General features: G+C 42.2%; 1 long non-coding RNA gene across 5 annotated transcripts in view; it reads right to left on the minus strand.

Annotated features, from left to right (window-relative positions):
• LOC139751607 (uncharacterized) overlaps positions 1-21246 on the minus strand; it is a 292242-nt gene that overhangs the window by 51037 nt on the left and 219959 nt on the right. Inside the window, exon 1 of one of the 5 annotated variants that reach the window (XR_011713378.1) lies at positions 282-1336. The exons of the other annotated variants lie outside the window; for them this stretch is intronic. This is a non-coding gene — a long non-coding RNA (uncharacterized lncRNA). Of the gene's footprint in view, positions 1-281; positions 1337-21246 lie in introns of those variants that run through there. 5 annotated transcript variants of the gene reach the window in all.

Here is a 21246-nt window from a genome sequence, read left to right on the forward strand (position 1 = left end):
AGAGTTATCAAACTCACTCCTGCCAACCCTTTGGAGTTATCAAAAGTCACGGCAGCCAACCATTCCGAGTAATCAAACCTGAGGCAGCCAACCCTTCGCAGTTGTTTACCCACGTCTGCTAACCCTACAAAGTTTTCGAATACCTGCTGTAAACCCTACCGGGATGTCATTCTCCTCAATTAATCTTTTCGCATTCTCAACCCACTGCTACAGAAAACTCCCGAAATAGCAAATCCACTGCAGTCAATCTTTCAAAACTATGCAACCGCACTACTACTTACCTTCCCAGCTGATCTTCCATTGTTTTCAATCTTTCCACGGTATCTCTCGACCGATGTCAATCCTGCCGCTATGTCTCTGCTGCTGCCATCGCTTCAAGTTGTCCATTTACATTTGCCTCGAAACTATTGCCATAAAGCTTCTCTTAACTGTATTGCAGCGATTCAATTGTTCATGATTTTTTTTTTCTAATACACATTTGAAGCTTTCAGAGAAGAAAGTGTGAATGAGAACAGCAGAAGGGACATAGTGAGTCACAACACAGCTTCATAGTGTCTTTCTGTCACCTTCTTCATGGCTTGTTCTTATCATGATATATAAAGGGTTTTTCTGTATTTACTTCATTCAGTCGTTAAGAAAATCACCAATATTTTCCAACAAAATTGAAAAGAATAGTAGTAGTTATACGTTTACCATGAGTTCACAAATTATTCACAGGATTTTTATCGAAAAACATGGCTTGATCTTGTGAAACGTAACTGATTCTCTCTTATGTATGTTACTGAATGTGTGATGATGTCTTTCTTAAAATTGAATCACAATTTTCCCGTGATAATGACACACATAAAAGGGGGAAAAATGCCCACAAATTTTTTACTGTCACGCTGAAACACAGTATTTAGTCTATAGAAATCACCTTTAATAACTTTGTATCACTTCAGTGTAATGCACCAGCACTTGAATTTATCAGCATGAATGCTCGTAATCTATGTATCACTTCACTGTTATGCACCAGCACTTGAATTTATCAGCATGAATGCTCGTAATCTATGTATCATTTCACTGTAATGCACCAGCACTTGAATTTATCAGCATGAATGCTCGTAATCTATGTATCACTTCACTGTTATGCACCAGCACTTGAATTTATCAGCATGAATGCTCGTAATCTATGTATCATTTCACTGTAATGCACCAGCACTTGAATTTATCAGCATGAATGCTCGTAATCTATGTATCATTTTACTGTAATGCACCAGCACTTGAATTTATCAGCATGAATGCTCGTAATCTATCACACACAAGCTCTACTTTAGGGCACCTAACCCGCCTCCTGTCTCAACCGAGGTCACAGTTAAACTGAGGTGTGTTGACGTTGTCCTGCTGCTTGGCGGGAAAAGGTAACACGTCATCATCAGCCGTTTAACAGTTGAACCTCGCCTTTCACAAGGTTACTGTTCAAAAGTTAACTTATAATGTGAGTTCGGTTTGGCTTGTATCTGTCATAACATGATCATAATATTTTCCTATTGGTTTCCATTTACATAAAGTGATGTCTAGATCCTCCATGAACGTAAACATAAACTTCTGTGGGGGGGCGGGAGCAATGATCGTTCATATGCAGAGGTGGATTTAGGGGAACGATGGCTTACCTAAAAGAATATTCATGGCTCCTTTAGGGAAATGTAGCACCCGGGAATGTTTACATTTTTTCGTATATGCCGTCATGTCTAGAATTTAAGCTGTGAGTGTTGCCTTCCTGTCTCCTTTACCTAAACCATAACTGGCTATTATTGGTAACATTATTTTCATTGACTGCGTGTTGCTGCACGTGAAATACATGCGTGTTGCTTGAAACGTTTCTGTACTTACAAGATATGGTTTTTCGCTGTGTTAAATAAAGTATTAATAGGAACATTGATGACAAAATAAGAATGTGTTGATCATAACTTGTGGTGATAACATGGTGTTGATGAAGCAGATGGTGACAAGTGATATTGATGATATTAGTGAAAATCATTAGATGTAACTTTAATAATGATATCTGCTTAGACACTGCTGAAAGTACTAACAGAAGGGGCTGAATGTTGAATATCAAGTGTTATAATAATGTATGCGTCCATCACTTGTATTCTGTGCGTGGGAGAAAAGGTGGGCAGTTATGTTTTATACTAGCTTTATAATACCATTGTACAGTTTACGTTTATGAATAACTGCACAATTATTGTAAAAGGAAATTCAAAATTCATGAATGTAGTAAAACTTAAAACAATCAGCTGCTAATATGAACATATATGTCTTGAGTTGACTGGATCTCCTACACTGGTGTTTTTCAAAGGTTGGGCGACACTTTGCCTCTACCTGTTATCCCCCCAGACAACGTAATACTAGATACAGAGTTGCAGTAGGATCGGCAAAATACACAATGCTGTAACAGATCTAGTCCAGTAATGAAATTTTCGTCAATATTAGCAACATGATCTCTACGAGTTAAAACTGCACGCTTTTCAGACGGAAGTGTCTGCTTATGCTATGACATGGCCATTTTTGGTTCAGAGTAGTGATGTATCGGATCATTTCTTTAATCCGCATCCGCGTCCGCGTTTGTGATGAAATAAGCATCCGCATACGCATTTGCGATTTGATAACATCCGCGTTCGCATCCGCATCCTTACCCCACACAGAGAGGATGTGGTGGATATACGAAAGAAGATTGAAAACTGAGAATTGGCAGCGCTGAGCGCTTCTCATCACTCCGTGAGAAAGTGTTGTGGGGGAGCTGGCGTGAGTCACTCCTGACGCAAGGGCGACGAGAAACCTGTCAGGCATGGCCACTAAGGCCGTATCAGGGAGCACGTACAAGTATGAGGGAGGCACGGACAAGAGCTGGAAGCTCTCCCTCGTATAGGAGTACCATGGGCTCCCTTGTACTGGACTACATGGTTGTCTACTGCGACAACCTCTGGAGGCGACAGCGGAAGAAGGAGAGAGCTGTCACAAGGGACGCCCTCCAGTGATTTACCATCCCCGTCGTCGACAGGTTGGACATCTTTGGTACTGCTCCACGTGTGCTTGGTCTACATCTCGAGAATGATACAGCTGTCAAAGTTACTCGGTGTTCTTTCTCTTAGTGAATTCATTTGCTGCAAACGAACGCGATCCCACACCACCAACAATGACCTCGATTCTAGACCACAGGTCGGTGTGCTACGCGGACCCAGTCTTCACCTTCTGTGCTCCCGAGTGCCCCCTCACTTCACGGCCATCTCATAATGCTCATAATATCATTCTATGGTAAACATTTATTACAATTACTATCACAGGATGTCAATCAACGGCTGATGATTAACTCTTGGTTTTAGGAACAATTAAAGAAGTTTGCCATGGTTACGTCTGTGACACCGGTTCACCACCCACCTGGAGGCGTTCTCACCGTACGCAGAAGACAATACCCACCAAGAGGTCATTCACTTCTACTGCATCTGGACTTGGACCTACTGTACACACATTAAAGTAGCTAAGTTTTGACTGAGAGTAGAGTATCATTCCAGTTCCATCCTGTTATCCTCGCCTTCTCTAAACGCTTCATCACAGGTACATCTGCGACTCTCCTCTATGTCTGTCTCCACCTGTGTCCCAGTACTCCACTTCCCACTTCATCCTTCATTCCATCAAAGTCATCCACACACCTGTTCCCCGCCCGCCTGCACACGCCCGCTGTCTAAAGGATATCAATACAGCGTAAAGCCTGAACTGGGTACTGTACACCTCCCTTGTAACTGTTTACCTTGTACTGATTTTGTTACATTTGTGAGGGTATTTCATTTTGTGGACACTACGTAAAAATGCTTTCATAATGTAACTTGCTTTTATGCCACGCGCAGCGCCTTGCACTTTGTTTTTCTTAATGGTTATATGTGGTATTTCCACCCCCTCCCCCAGCTGGTGTATGTGGAGGGAGTAAACCATTTTTTAGACGTTATGGACAATAAGTGAGACTTGTGCAAAGAGTACAGTAGGTGGTGTTTAGTGCAGGACGCAGTAGTTGTGTCTGGCGTAACGTGTGTAGCGTCTGTATATAGAGTGTGTGTTTCTGACATGTGTATTGTGTTCTGTACGTGTGGCGTCGCTCACTACCGTCTATGGCGTTTATGTGTAGTGCGTCAGTGTTTCCGTCGTGTGCTTGGTCCTTGTGCATAGGTGTATAATGTGTGTTCCGTTGGTGTCCCCGTGTGACATCTATGTTGTATTTCTTCTCGGATAATATGTATACGTACGTGTCATATCTTTGCGCCTGTGGCTCCTGTGTAGTGTTTGCGTGTAAGGTGCAGGATGTATGGTCCTAAGGGTGTGGCCTTAGGACCATACGTCTCTGTATCGCAGATGGTTTAAGTTACAAACCACATCGAACAACAGGACTGGTACTAATATAAGCGGCACCTGTGTAGCACCTGAAAGGCCTTGAATGGAGCAGTGTCGTGTAGACTCTAGCTACACCGTGTGTGCAACATCTGTATGCAACGTTTACACCACCTGTGTGGTGTGTATCGTATTTGTGTGTCGAGTGACGAGCAATTTAGTTCGCCAGGTTCATATCCAGAGAGAGAGAGAGAGAGAGAGAGAGAGAGAGAGAGAGAGAGAGAGAGAGAGAGAGAGAGAGAGAGAGAGAGAGAGAGAGAGAGAGAGAGAGTCAAAATGAAAATCTGCAACTTTCCTCACACTGCAGGTAATGTATCAAGCCACTCTCCCCGCCGTGTTCATTGTGACCTGTGGTCCTCCAAGACGAACATCGGTGGGGCTCCGAGGTGGGATTTACCCGCAGACGTGATTGAGACGGGCGAGGTCTGCAGCGAGGTAAATCTTCGTGCACTGGACTACACCCCGGGATTACAGTGGATTACTGGGGGACACTAGGAGAAATTTAGGATGGTGGCAGACGATTTCTTCAATTATCAACATGGCTTTTGAATTTTCCCATATATAAATATATATATATATATATATATATATATATATATATATATATATATATATATATATATATATATATAGAAAAAAGATCTGCAGTTTCAAATGGACAAAGACAAACTGATGGCCTGGACCTCAGGTCACAAACGAATTAAAAAAACTGATAAGCGCAATGTTTTACACCTGGGCAGTAAACATGAGAAAGGCAACCTGCATCATGAATCATATTAAGCTACAAAAAGTCAATGAGGAAAAAAGACTTGGGGTAATAATCTCTGGGGACCGAAAGCAAGTGAGCATTACATAATGACATAGAAGCAGTAAATAAGGCCAACATAATTCTAAGGTTAATAGGACTTTCGAATTTATGTCAAGAGAAATTATCCTCGTCCTTCATAAGTGACTGGTGCATCCCTGTCTTGAATACTGAGCACTGTTCTGGTCACCCTACTTGACGAAAGACTAACAGAAATACAGAAGCGAGCAACCAAGATGATTCCCGGACTGAGACAGAAATTCTATGACAGCCGACTGAACCTCTTAAACCTACTTAGAAAGGAAGAGAGTCAAGAGGTGAACTAGTACAGGCATTCCAAATTTTCAAAGGCTTTAATCATCTCGATCTAACAAGCTTCTTTACGGTAGATTCGTCTGACTTCCCTCGAAAAGTGGATACAGACTGGGACAAAAATTTACCTAAAAGAAGGCGAAGCACTTTTTCTCTGACAGGATTGTTGACATGTAGAATGATTCACTATTTAGAGTATTTAAAAACAATATCATTGATACGTTTAAGCATATCTGATAAATATTTCGCTTCAAATCCGCGAATGACATTATTTAAAAGCTTTTTTCCTTGAAAAATTTGTGTCTGTCTATTCTTACCATACCAGTTCATGAGTTCCTGTTCTCTTTCACCATTATAAACTGCCTCGTGAGGACCCAGTGGTTTGTTGCTGTTTGAATTCCTTTGTATTATATTGTATTTGATCACTGAACAGGGGTTGACGCCAAAACACTATATATATATATATATATATATATATATATATATATATATATATATATATATATATATATATATATATCTTTTCTTTCTTTCAAAACTATTCGCCATTTCCCGCGTTAGCGAGGTAGCGTTAAGAACAGAGGACTGGGCCTTGGAGGGAATATCCTCACCTGGCCCCCTTCTCTGTTCCTTGTTTTGGAAAAAAAAAAAAAAAAAAAAAAAAAACGAGAGGGGAAGATTTCCAGCCCCCCGCTCCCTCCCCTTTTAGTCGCCTTCTACGACACGCAGGGAATACGTGGGAAGTATTCTTTCTCCCCTATCCCCAGGGATATATATATATATATATATATATATATATATATATATATATATATATATATATATATATATATATATATATATATTTTCATACTATTCGCCATTTCCCGCGATAGCGAGGTAGCGTTAAGAACAGAGGACTGGGCCTTTTTTGGAATATCCTCACCTGGCCCCCTCTGTTCCTTCTTTTGGAAAATTAAAAAAAAAAAAAAAAAAAAGAGAGAGGGGATGATTTCCAGCCCCCCGCTCCCTCCCCTTTTAGTCGCCTTCTACGACACGCAGGGAATACGTGGGATGTATTCTTAATCCCCTATCCCCAGGGATAATATATATATATATATATATATATATATATATATATATATATATATATATATATCATACAAACCTCCAACAGCTCAGATCGAACCCGGGACCCCTGTGTAGTAGGCGGGAGCACTACTGCTTGGCTATGATCAGAGCCAAGCAATATGACGCCCACCGTCACTGAACATACAAACCTCCAACAGCCAGGATCGAACCCGGGACCCCTGTGCTCACCAACGTGAGACGATGGGTATTCCAGTACATAGTATTCGAATGGTCATTTCCCTATTAGGGGCGATCATAGCCTAGCGGTAGCGTTCCCGCCTGTTGCACAGGTGTCCCGGGTTCGATCCTGACTGTTGAATGTTTGTATGATATATATATATATATATATATATATATATATATATATTCCTATGAGTCCACGGGGAAAATGAAACACGATAGGTTCCCAACTGCACTTTCGTGTAATAATCACATCATCAGAAATATAAGTAACATACCATTGGTATGTTACCATTTTTAGATTGCATGATACATAGGCAAGGAAACAAGTTTAAGTTTAGCATATACAGAAAACCTATCCATTATTACTTACCTCAACATGACAGAGTTAAATCATCATAATTTCAGTCTATGTTCCTTAGGGCATTATGTATTTGCAGTCCAGAGTTTATTGATGATGAGTTTGAGAAGATATATTCTATTGGATCTAAGTTAAGGTACCCTAGATCTTTTATTGATAAATCCCTTACGTTAGCAAAAAAATCATTTTATAGTTGAACCCAAACCTCCCATTGACACCAAGAATCTTTGAGTTCTCCCTTTTCATAATAATCCTACTTTATCCCATGTTGCTTAAATCCTTTGATGTAAATGTTGCCTTCAGCAACAATAATACTATAGAGAATATCTTAATCAGGAACTCACCAGAAAATTTTCCTGGATACTTCTATAAAGTACCATGTAGAAATTGCGATAAGTTTTATGTTGGGCAGATTGGTAAGGATCTTTCTGTTAGACTTAAGCAACAAAAATATAGTATAAGAACAGGACAAGTATCAAATGCCTTGTTTAATCACGTAAAAAACTATGTTCATTGTACTGACTGAAGTAATGCCATCTCAGTTATTAAATCTAACTCCAGCACCACGAGAAATATCATTGAATCTTCAATTACTGAATACACAAAGAATTATAACCTTGATTTCAGTGAAGGGCTATACAAATTGGATAGCTTTATCGTTGACAAAATTTGTAAACAATTCCCCTCCTTGTCCACATAATAAATTTATGATACGCTCGTTGTCTGTCTCGGACAATCACGTGTTTACCAAATGGTGTCCTAGCTACTTCTATTCTTTGTATATCAACTGACTGTTATATTTCTCTCTTGTGTCTCCCCTGATGATGTGATTATTACACGAAAGTGCACTTGGGATCTTATCGTGTTTCATTTTCCCCGTGAACTCACAGGAATATACTTGATCACCTTCAAAATTGCGATCCTTTCCAATATATCCTGCACTGTGGTTTGCGCTCTTTGTCTGAGCACATATCACTTAGATCATACATTAAGTACACCAGGTTTATCATGCTGGAAACATACTACTGGTCATGGGTTATCACCCATCTCCACCAGTATTTAAGATGGTTTGAGGTCAGCAAGCTTCTACACCATCTTGATAATTGATCTGTGGTCAGCATCCTTCTCCACCAGCATGACAAGTGGTCTGAGGTCACCACCATTTAAGATGGTTTGAGGTCAGCAAGCTTCTGCACCTTCTTGATACTTGATCTGTGGTCAGCATCCTTCTCCACCAGCATGACAAGTGGTCTGAGGTCACCATCAATTTTCTACCAGCACGACAGCTGGTCTGGCTGGGGTCAGCAGCCTTGCTGTCGCACGCCCTCACTGCCAGCACAGAAGGTCAGGACACATGTGTAGGGTTGCCGGTCATGACTGTTTTCTGGTGTTTAATTGCTGCCATTTTCCGAGGGGCGTGCCTCTGGTGGCGATTTATTAGTATTATTTTTCGCCGGGACCTTACTGCTTGTGGCGGCATGTAAGCAAGTTATCGCCAGCATTTTACGACCAGTAATTTACTTTTGGCATTTTTACGTTTGACATTTCAGCTGTGGCATTTCCATGCAATCGTGTTCCCCTTTGGCACTGATTTGTTATCATCTCATTTTGGCCAGTCTGCTGGTGACATTCCATGCAACGGTATTGTACAGACGTACACTCTACTGCTATGGAGATTTACTATCTTTTACATTATCTTTCTCTCTCTGTAAGCATTATACCCCTGTCTCTACTGCAGACTGTTATTTACTGACGTTTTTCTAACAGTTTTATGATCAATACATTTTGCACGGCATCTTACTGCTTCAGTTTACTCCAGGTGTTGTGATGATGACCCTCTTGTTTTAGATTCTTTTTCCACAGTGAACCTTGAATGCCACCGTGCACGTGACACTTCTCCTCGCCACGTAAACTTAATGGTACTTTGTACGGGCGTTATTTGCGTGGGGCAGAGGCTACCTGAGAACATATCTGACAACATTCATGGTAAATGTGTGTTCTTGCTCTTGTATTACAAGGTTCATATATTCCTAGCAAAGGAACTGGTCCAAGTTTACGGTTGTAACTGTGGCTGTGATTGTAGCTGTGACTGTGGTGTGGCTGTGGCTGTGGCTGCGGCTTTGGCTGTGATTGTAGCTGTGACTGTGGTGTGGCTGTGGCTGTGGCTGTGGCTGTAGCTGTGGCTGTGACTGTGGCTCTGGCTGGCGTGTGGATGTGATGGTGGTAGTGTGGCTGAGGTTGTGGTTGTGACTGTGGCTCTCTCCCTGGTATATGGGGAGGCTACTCTCTCCTCCCTGTCCCCTGACATATGGGGAGGCCACTCACTTCCCTCTGCCCGCGTGGCCTGCCACTCACCTCCCGCGCCAGCCTGTTCTGCTCGACAGCCTCTGACCGCGGCTTCCCTCTGCTGACTTTGAGGTTTTCCTCCACCTAAATCCCTGACTTTATTACCGGGTTAATCTTGGCCATTTGTCTCCTCTGATCTGCGTTATCTGTCAGCCTCTCTCTCTCTCTCTCTCTCTCTCTCTCTCTCTCTCTCTCTCTCTCTCTCTCTCTCTCTCTCTGCTGCTGCTGCCATCCATGTACAGTATTGTGGCTGGGGTATTCCTCTCTCTCTCTCCTGACCTGTACACACGACTGATCGTACCTGTCTTTGTCGACACGTACACACACTGCTGATCTGTCTGCACTGACTTTTTCTTTCTACTGACGAATACCCGCCTCTGCTGGCCAATACCCGTCACACGATTGATGACGCACCGATTACGGTAGGGGCACAAGGAAACCTTGTTCCTCTACTGCAAAAGGAAACTTGGACCGTGATGTGAAATCTTGCATGATTCATCGAGAGACACTCCGCGCCCGTTTGTGTCTACCAGTGTTCACAACATGGATGTCCTTCGTAGCGAAGATAGTCTAATGGAAGTGGCAGAGGACATGAACCACCGACAGTTTCGCGAACTTCTGGAGGAGGAGGAGGAGGTCTTTCGTCAACACTCGCAGCACCTTCGCCTGCAGAACTGAGTACAACGTCCCTCCAAGGGATGAGTGCCCGCCCGCACGTTTTACGACCTGCTTCGAAAAAGATGAAGCCGTTTATGCAGGAGAAAAGCTATGAATATACACACAGCTTTTAACTCCACAACGGCAATAGAAATTCCACTTCATGGTGGACATAACGCCACATTAAACTGACTTTAACAGAAAACCACAAGGAGAGGGAAACACAGCTGCCACACTTTCAGGAAGACGTGCTGGTTGGTATGGGAGCAAAAGCTAGCCATCTTTGCCAGCGAACCCGCGGTGGGTTCGCTGGTTCATTTCCCATTACTGAAGCTAATAACAAGAAGCGACAAGCTCGGCTCCGATAACTTAAAGAATGTTCCTCTGAAAATGTAGAAATCCTGTGTGGGGGGACGTTTTCAGGAATTCAGGCATGAAAAGGCGATTTTGTCATTTGTGGTGAAAGAGCTTGAAGCGGACGCTTTTGCACTTGATTTTTCAGCATTTAAGGAGGTGGACCGAACGGAAGTGGGACTTGAATGAGCTGGTTTCCAAGAAAAGGTCGTGTGGACTTGAAAAATTTGAGGTTTATTAATGGAGCCTAAAAATCTAGAAAAGCAGAAATCACCCTGACGATTGAATTGAGGAAAATGGAATTGATTGATCTTAGAAAACGAGATCCAGTTGTTTAAGGTATGACTTTCATTACCAGGACGCCTGTAGAAACATGAGATGAGCTTTTGACGCTATCTTCGTCTTTGGACTCATCTACCTGTGTGAGCAAGTATTTTCTAGCATGAATTCATGTATAGCGTGAGGCCAAATACGGCAGCCTAATCTCCAAACTTAAAAGTAGAAACTGCATTAAGCTACCGGAGGGTTGGGGAGGTTTTTACTGATTGGTTTAGACACCGAAGATAACATCATGCACCGTTCTACTGATAGGAACTCATCTGAGCAATGTAAGGGATGTCGATTGTTTTGAAGCATCATATCAGCTGTTGGAACAAAAAATGAACTTATTCAGTAACACAGGTTTACTTTATTGGTGAATATGTCATACAATATCGATAAATCACAAAGATGATTACAAGCAGTCTAAACATTTTTATAAAGTAGATGATACGAGGATACGTAATAAGTTTCTGAAAAACCATAATATTTCTTCTCTCCATTACGAATCACAGTAGATGTGTGTGTGTGTATGTGTGTGTGTGTGTGTGTGTGTGTGTGTGTGTGTGTGTGTGTGTGTGTGTATTACAGGGTTAGTATAGTTCGCTACTATTTGATAAGTGACATTCCAAATCAATTTACATTGTACAGGCTCCGGAGACGCTGACTTCCCATCTGATTTCAGAAAGAAAACTTTGCTCTTTTTGTTTACTGGGTTCTCGACCTCCTGGCCTACTCGATGCAACATGTGCCTCTCGCTCTCTTCACACAACACCAAACTCACCTCCGTGATGACCCCCAGACGACATGATCTCGCACTCTCTCCTTTATCTTCGTTTTACCTCGATCATACACAGCCTCTCCCCCGCCCTCTCTGTATCTAACCTTCTCATAAGCCTAGACCAAATGACCCTCTCATCCTTCGTCCTCTCTAACATTATTTTCTCCTCTCTACGTCTCACTCTGCTATCCTCATCATTTCTTTTACCCACTCGTCTTATTCCACAAAGCAACGATAAGAAATCCAAATTCACACATTTTCCTCCTGCTTTCTTGCTGCTTACGTATGTGTGTCCAACTGCAATACATCTAGGCAGGCCGGGGTACACCTCATGAGTGTCAGCCACACCTGTAGCCTCATATCCTTCCTCATAATGACCTTCTTAATGCCCTAGACACTGTTTCCTCGCCACGTTCTCCCGCCTTCCTTAATAGCCAGTTTTCTATCTTTTTCATGACTCCCAACTTGATGATGCTTAAGATTCTGGACTCTTTCCACATCCCATCATCAAATCTAATCATATAAATTTCTTAAAATACCGCTGTTGATTAAACCCAGTAAGGGAATACTCCCATCCTAGGTAACTCAAGCTCTTTTGTTATACTGTCTCCAGTACTATTGCAAACTGTCCATGACCGTCTCCCACTAAAAGTGCATCATATTCATATCACAACTTCCTTATCTTCCACATACGTCCTTTTCCAGTGCACACATCCCTGGGTTAATTCTTTTGTTATACTGTCTTCAGTACTATCTGGAACCGTCCATGACCGTCTCCCACTAAAAGTGCATCATATTCACACATCAACATCCTCATCTTCCACTTGCACATCTTTCCTGAGGTATATATGACACGCCAAAACCCCAGTCCAACTCCACGCATCAACAGCCATGGTGACAACACGTCGTCTTCCTCCCACTGGAGCCACGAGCATATGACTCACTTGGTCTTACAATATACTTAACTTCCTCTATAAACACTCTTCACTGGCTCGTTCCCTTATGGTTTTTCGTACATGCCACAAACTATTCTTCGTTAACTTTTCATGGTCTTTCCACAACTTGATAAAATAATTATAGAAAAAATGGAATTCTGAATACGGTATTTTCCGTTCAGTAATGGCATAGATCTGACGAAAACTTCGTTCCTCCTTAAATCAAGCCTTTTTTTTATATATGGAAATGCGAATTTCAATATCTTCACGAAGTGGAAATTCAAATGAGAGAGAGAGAGAGAGAGAGAGAGAGAGAGAGAGAGAGAGAGAGAGAGAGAGAGAGAGAGAGAGAGAGAGAGAGAGAGAGAGAGATGAATGAGAGGGAAAGGATACGACACAACTTGTTTTTCATGGTACCATGTTTGTGATGTATGTGCGTCTGTGTCAAGGGGAGAGGAGGGAGGGGGAGGAGGGGGAGGAGGGGGAGAGAGAAATGAAAGAGAAAAAGAGGAAGAAAACCAGGAGAAGAAGGAAGAGGAACGGGGAAAACGAGTGGAAGGAGATAAGCACATTAGCCTCGGGGGCGTCATAAACTAGGTAATGGGAGACGCTACTGCCTCCTCCCCTGCCGTGCCTGCAGGCTGGCTCGGAGGGGCTTGGTGTAGGGCGTCGGTAAGTGATTTAAGACGACGGGGTAACGCACGGTGAGGACGCTGCCCCAGGAGGGAGGGTGGCTGGGTTGCCTAGTGGATGGCGGACCCAGACATACGAGGAAGGAAAAAACGTATTAGTCTGGGGTGAAGATGTGACGAGAAATGTGCTAAAGGTTATATCTGGTACTACGTTCATTACGGAGGTGATGGTGGTGATGGATATAGCGATTAGTATGGTAAAGGTGATGACCATGATGGCAGTATTAATTAGTCTGAAAGGATAATTATGATTCAAACGTTGGTCGGCGAGACCAGTGAGGATGTGAACCATATACAAACCTTCAGAGTTCAATTAGTCAAGATTTGCAAACCACAGCTGAGCCATGTCACTCAGGTAATATGGTAGTGAACACTTAAGTACAGTGATGAGCTCTGTCCGCTCAGCTCCTCCGAACTCTGCCATAAAGTATAGTGAGCACCATCAACATGATGATACTGGATATAACACAAGTATCTCTTATGGGGTTCTTAGAACTTAAAAGCAGCAGCAGCAGCAGCAGTATTAGTAGTAGTAGTAGTAGTAGTAGTAGTAGTAGATGCAGCAGTATTAGTAGTAATAGTAGTAGTAGTAGTAGTAGTAGTAGTAGTAGTAGTAGTAGTAGTAGTAGTAGTAGTAGATGCAGCAGTATTAGTAGTAATAGTAGTAGTAGTAGTAGTAGTAGTAGTAGTAGTAGTAGTAGTAGTAGTAGTAGTAGATGCAGCAGTATTAGTAGTAGTAGTAGTAGTAGTAGTAGTAGTAGTAGTAGTAGTAGTAGGAGGAGGAGGAGGAGGAGGAGGAGGAGGAGGAGGAGGAGGAGGAGGAGGAGCAGTACTAGTAGCAGTGGTGGTCGTAGGCTGGTAGCGTTCATCAACCTGGGTAGTATTACCTCCTGGGATCGTGATGGTTAATGATAGCATCACAATGAGCCAGTATTCTGCTGTCCATCATGTTCCCTTCCTTGGCACGGTCAGCTGCCTCGTCTCTTTGCCACATCTAACTATGAATTGTTGGTATCCAGTTCACAAAACAAACGACACATGATAACTTATAAAACACAATACCCTTTTATTCTCCACTTCACTTTTACCCTCGATTTCAGTAAGATTCTAGACAGCGTATGTTCAAACAGCTTCTCTGGTGCCGACTTAACATGGCTCCTCCAGTCGAGGGAGAACGGATGGTTCCCAGCGCCCACTTGACGGACATGAAGCGACGCCAGCCTACCGCCCACCTCTCTCATTCCAGCACAACTCCCAAGCCTAGCTATTCCTCTACTCACTTCTGCAAGACATTAGCAGTCTTCACCCTGAAACACTAGTTGAAAATTTCCATTATGCAGAAGATGAAAGTTTCTTTTCCTTCTTTGGAAATATAGATCAGCATTCAAGAGCAAAAGAAAATACACAAAAAGTTATATTACAGAAAGACGTGGACATGATGCAGAAAGACGTGGACATGATGCAGAAAGACGTGGACATGATGCAGAAAGACGTGGACATGATGCAGAAAGACGTGGACATGATGCAGAAAGACGTGGACATGATGCAGAAAGACTTGGACATGATGCAGAAAGACATGGACATGATGCATCTCCGTCTCTATGACGTGGACATGATGTAACTCCGTCTCTTATGATTTTGTTCTACAATCATACTTTAATTTGAAACACATTGCACAGTGTTACTGGGAAGCAACATGAATACATCTGGATGTGTTCAGCCTTTCACATACAGGTTGAGGTTGACTGGCTTGTAAAATGTGGGGAGGATATTGGAAGATCTAGATCTTGCTTGATGCTGAAGATTCTGCTTTGACCTTGGGTCCAACAAAAGATAATGGTCCTCACTGCAATCTATTGAAAAAAAATATACGCGAACTTTAAGCTTCACTTAACATGATTAGGATACAAAAATAAATAAAACATAGATGGAAGTGGTTACTATAAAAAAAAAAAAAAAAGCAAAAAGAAACTTGGAAAATTGATATAGAAAATTCATGACTTTTGTCAAACCAAAAGTTATTCATTATAAAAACTTTATGACAAAGGTATCCATTCTCCAGATCACAGGCTTCTCGTTAAGAGACAGAGAGCTAACCATGATCTGTAAGTTACTTATTATTCATAGGTCAATTATCCTTGCAAACTATCAATATTCACGTATCTATCGGACCCAAACACCATATAACACAAAGAAGGAGTAGGAGCACAGTGACGTACCAGCCCTCGGCGATGTCTGAACAAGAACTGAAGTTAGAGGGACCCACGTGATGTACACACAAGGGAACCTTGTAGAACAAACCAACTTCCACAAACGTCGGGCGTGACAGACCCCTGGGTGGTGGTCTAGGGTTAAGAGGGCTGAGGTGTGATTCATCTCTGACGACTACGTAAAGGCAATCGACGTATCTGCATTATGTAGATGAGCGTGGTGAGTCTTCTTTTTTTTTTTTTTTTTTTGCTTTGTCACTGTCTCCCGCGTTTGCGAGGTAGCGCAAGGAAACAGACGAAAGAAATGGCCCAACCCACCCCCATACACATGTATATACATACGTCCACACACGCAAATATACATACCTACACAGCTTTCCATGGTTTACCCCAGACGCTTCACATGCCCTGATTCAATCCACTGACAGCACGTCAACCCCGGTATACCACATCGCTCCAATTCACTCTATTCCTTGCCCTCCTTTCACCCTCCTGCATGTTCAGGCCCCGATCACACAAAATCTTTTTCACTCCATCTTTCCCCCTCCAATTTGGTCTCCCTCTTCTCCTCGTTCCCTCCACCTCCGACACATATATCCTCTTGGTCAATCTTTCCTCACTCATTCTCTCCATGTGCCCAAACCATTTCAAAACACCCTCTTCTGCTCTCTCAACCATGCTCTTTTTATTTCCACACATCTCTCTTACCCTTGTATGACATTATTTTCAAGGTGGCACATGTAGAATGCGATATAGAATGCTCCCCTACAATGTTGAGCCTATGGCCACTCCTATCTGGCAGTATAGGGGTGTCGTCTGTGTATTGGAATGGAGCCTGTGTAGATCAGAAGTTCCTGTAGGGTGGTGGGTGGGGTACCTCGTGGGTGTAGTTCTAGGTGGAATGTTGGGAATGTTGGAGAATAGGTTTCCGATACCAAGAGATGCTATGAGCCCATCTGGAGCAGTGGCGCGGAGAATCTGGAGGAATTCATTTGTGGAGTTAATTACGTATTTTGCTGGAAGATACTCCATGATGATGATGTTAAGTTCTCTAGCTGTGTTGTATGTTCGAGTGGTGACTTGAGAAATGATAGGGCGTAAAGGTTTGTTTGGCTAATATGTCTCGACGTTGGCATATATATATATGTATCCCTGTGTGTGGTGTCCTGTGATGGGTGTGAGCCTGTGTTTGTTCAACAAGACAGATGAACGTGTCCCACAATACATCGTCTCCGGAAACACCAGCCATAAACGCAACACTACAACCTCAAGCTGGTTGCTTACTGCAGAAGCATGAATACAATCAACGTCATCATGAAAAATCTTGATATAAAAAGCGACACACAACAAGAATCCAATGTAGTTTATGAATTCAAATGTCAACAAGGAAACTGTGAGCTTCTTGCCACCACCTACGTGGGAAGCACAACTAGTCCACCGTCCAGAAGACTTACCCTACACCTACAAAAAGGCTCCATCAACCTACATGTAACCAACACGCACAGCACTGCCCTTACACACGAGACAGTCGTTAAATCTACGAGGATACTACCCTCTGAACAAGACATAGGACACCTACACATCGCCGAAGCACTAATCTTCAAGGAACGCAACCAATAATCAACAACCAGAACCAGGGTCAAGACAGGATACTACAGCTACATGCCCCAGTAATGCGTAACAGCCAATAAGCACGCAGGGCTATCCTATGTACATGCAGGTCCACCTACAGATGTTACCCATCCGCATCCTCCTACCCGCAATCATTCCCACCTGCACCACCGATTTCTGTACACGCTTCTGAAGATAAACTGATGAGCTGAAATTGAGACTTCGAGTCATCCCTTGGAGGCATCTTACACAACCTCCCTAGCCATGTCAAAAGAAATATTAGACAACATGAAAAAATCAGAATCTGATAAAGTTATTTGATCATTTTTAAAGAACAAATACACACACACACACACACACACACACACACACACACACACACACACACACACACACATTTATCTATCGATCCATCTATCTATCTAATCATCTATCTATCTATCTATCTACATATATATATATATATATATATATATATATATATATATATATATATATATATATATATATATATATAAATCCCTGGGATAGGGGAGAAAGAATACTTCTCACGTATTCCCTGCGTGTCGTAGAAGGCGACTAAAAGGGGAGGGAGCGGGGGGCTGGAAATCCTCACCTCTCGTTGTTGTTTTTTTTTAATTATTATTTTCCAAAAGGAGGAACTGAGAAGGGGGCCAGGTGAGGATATTCCCTCAAAGGCCCAGTCCTCTGTTCTTAACGCTACCTCGCTAACGCGGGAAATGGCGAATAGTTTGAAAAAAAAAAAAAAAAAAAAAAAATATATATATATATATATATATATATATATATATATATATATATATATATATATATATATATATATATACACACACAAGTGGTCAGAAGCAAGTTCCTTTTGATCTTTTGAGGTAGCTTTCAATACTGTTCGTTACGTTGGTCAACATGACACAGTCGAGAAAAATAGTTCAGATTTTTGACTCGCAATTCTGAATGAATTTCGTATTGCTCTCGACAGGATAAGCTGGGATGATATTGTAGATGTTAACGATGCGGAATTTAGTTATAATAAAACTTTCAGTAAGATACTCAGCGTTGTGGAGCGAACATACGTGGCAATTCATAGCGGACATTCATTCTACGAGAGTAATGAAGAAATGATGTAATAACGAAATTACGAACCGCTTTTTGTCCAAGAAAATAGAGTATAAGGAGGCCAGGGAATAAATCTACACAGAACAACAACAACAAACAGGTTATTCGCTAAAGTCAACGTTAATATAAAGTACGTATGAGTGAAAATAGCACAAAAAAGCACTACTGTCACAATATATATGTTAGAATCGAGGGAGTCATTACCCAGTCAATTGCTACATATCCGCTTACAGAAACCGGCATCTCGTTTCAAGACAATGACACTTTAGCAGAGATCTTACAACTTTTTTCTTTCATCCGTTCTTATCATGAAAGACAAATCTCGTCCTTCAGATCCACTTGCACTGAAAGCAGAAAAGAAGATCTAGCACCATATTGACATACAAGAATAGAATTTACTGTCAGGAAAGAAGTTAGATAAACTAAATAAAACAATGAGTCTTGATAGAATTTATCAAAGAACATCAAACGAAGCCAAGACAGAGATATCTAAACCTTCGACAGCTCACTACACTGTCACTTGCCCCGAGGAAATTTCCACAGGATTGGAAGCTAAGTTGACCCAAGTAACATCGTTATGTAACACAGGCGATGAACCCCTGACCGAAGACGATGGTCATCTTACCTTGACATGTGTAGGTGGCAAATTTATGGACACCATGATTAGCGATACGCAGGATGGTTGTCCACGAAACCTTTCATGTCCGACAAAGCTGCTCGATTTCTTTTTATGATGTGATTAGCGTCTATGAAAAAAAATGAAGCAGCTGATACGATTCATCTCGACTACCAGAAAGCGTGTGATAAAAGTTAAATCCCATTATATAGATGATGTATGTCGATTTGCCAGCTGGAAACTATAAGAGTAATAGTGACTAACGAACAGGTCTCAAATGGTTAGACGTGAGACGTGGTGTGCCGCAGGATCAGTCATGGGGCCAGTTCTCTTTCTTATAATTATTAGTGTCACTTATATGGGCTTTGACGTAAGTTAAGAAAATTAGCAGACGACAGGAAGCTTGGAAATAAAGCTACAACAGAAAATGAACGTCCGCAGTTGCAAGCTATCATCGACAAACTATGTAACCGGGCAAAAATATTTTGATACAGACTGCAAAGTACAAGAGTATTAAAAAAGACTTTGGAATTTCATAAGTAAAAGTCAAACCAAAATGAGGATAAGTGGAAGGATTAGAACGTTCAGTCCTCTTTGCTATAAGCTGCACCAATCCATCTCTCTGCAAAAACAAAAACAAAAAAAATGGAGATGTAAAGAAAAAAAAAGACAACAATTGAGCAAGCACGAGCGAAAGTTCAAAGGTGCGCTCCTTCAGAATAAGAGGCTGGAGGCCACCTGGTTCTTACTGCCTTGCTTTGTGTCCGAAGAGATGAGCGCTTTTTGGGATACACGAAAAGAGATTCTATGGAGGGATGCAGGATTAGTAAGAGGTGTGTGTCATGGAGTGAGGGACTGTCTCTGCAGAAGGTGGTACTGAGGATAATAATCTTGAGCATAAGAACATCAACCTATGATGGTCCGGTGCCCAAGGGTCGTGCAACAGGCGTTTTGGCGTTCGAATAAGCACAGACACTTCCACTCCACAGGAATCCTGAGTGTCTATATGAAAAGAATGAATGAAACGCCATTAGATATCTGCCTCGGAGCGAGATAATACATTAGAAGTACTGGCCAGATGACGTCCAGCAGAAGGGTTGATAGTGAGAGAGCGAATGTTAATGAAATGAACGGAAAGGATTGAGGTTCACTGAAAGGGGCAATTGTATTGCTTCCTGATGCCTCCCTCCCTTTGGCAGCAGAAACAAGCTAATCCCCACTGATTCTTTGTGCCCTGGGATGTCGGGAACCAGGCGACATAAGCATCTGGGTCCTTTCCTTAATAATTGTAACAATAGGGAGGGGAAATACTCATTCTTTTTCTCATATTGTTATACTTTGAGCTTTTCTTGTAACTGGAAGTTTCCGATGATCGTATGTTTGCTTCACTCTCTCTCTCTCTCTCTCTCTCTCTCTCTCTCTCTCTCTCTCTCTCTCTCTCTCTCTCTCTCTCTCTCTCTCTCTCTCTCTCCTTGTCTTCTTCCCTCTCCTCCAGCTCTCTCATGTCTTTCATTATCCTCTCAGTGATAGATACATAAACTCATTATACAATTCTCAACGAAATAATTTTGACTCTCTTATGACCAATTAAAAATAATGAGCCATTGAGTGCTTGGTACCGTAAGGAGAACCTTGCTGACGTGTTGTGGGAGTGGAGAAGGACGAGGAGTTGAGGGCGTGGCGTAGGACGAGGGACTGAGGGCGTGGCTCGGGAGGGGCTGAGGGCGTGGCTTAGGACGAGGGTTATGGGTGTGGCTTAGGACGTGGGTCTTGGGCATTGCCTATGACGAGGGTTATGGGCGTGGCTTAGGTTTACAATTGATGGGGATGGTTTAGGAAGAAGACGATTATGGCTAAGAATTAGTTTCAGTTCAGTGTTAGGTTGAGGAGTGAGGTTGTAGCTGGGGGTCTGGGCATGGCCCAGGAAGCTGCTTGTGACTGTATCTATGGAGGAGACCCTGAAGGAGTGGCTCAGGTCAAGACCACGATTTTTCGAAGGTCGAGGCACAGAACTGAAGAAGAGTATACGCCATACTACCAGGAGCCTTAGTGTTGAACTTCGTTGGAACTACTGTGTCGATTCTCTCGTCATCTCAGACACATACAGTCGCTGAATGAAGGTCACCATCAAAGCCACATGTACGCACACTGTGCTGCACCTTCCTGCCACCATGTTTTTTGCATATGATAACCAAGAATGCAAGTCAGTACCAGTCTCATGCATCTGGTAACTTCCAGGGTCCACGACACATGCAGTAACTAGAAAGCCATCACGGCAACACCTCACAACCACGTAGTAGTCATAATACAGCTACATACATATATAAATCATCATCATATATGATATGATCTGACAGCCTGGAGACACTGTAGCACCTCCATAGTGTTATATGTAAAAATCTAAG

This window comes from Panulirus ornatus, chromosome 11 (assembly GCF_036320965.1).
Source record: "Panulirus ornatus isolate Po-2019 chromosome 11, ASM3632096v1, whole genome shotgun sequence".
Classification (NCBI taxonomy): Eukaryota; Metazoa; Arthropoda; class Malacostraca; order Decapoda; family Palinuridae; genus Panulirus; species Panulirus ornatus.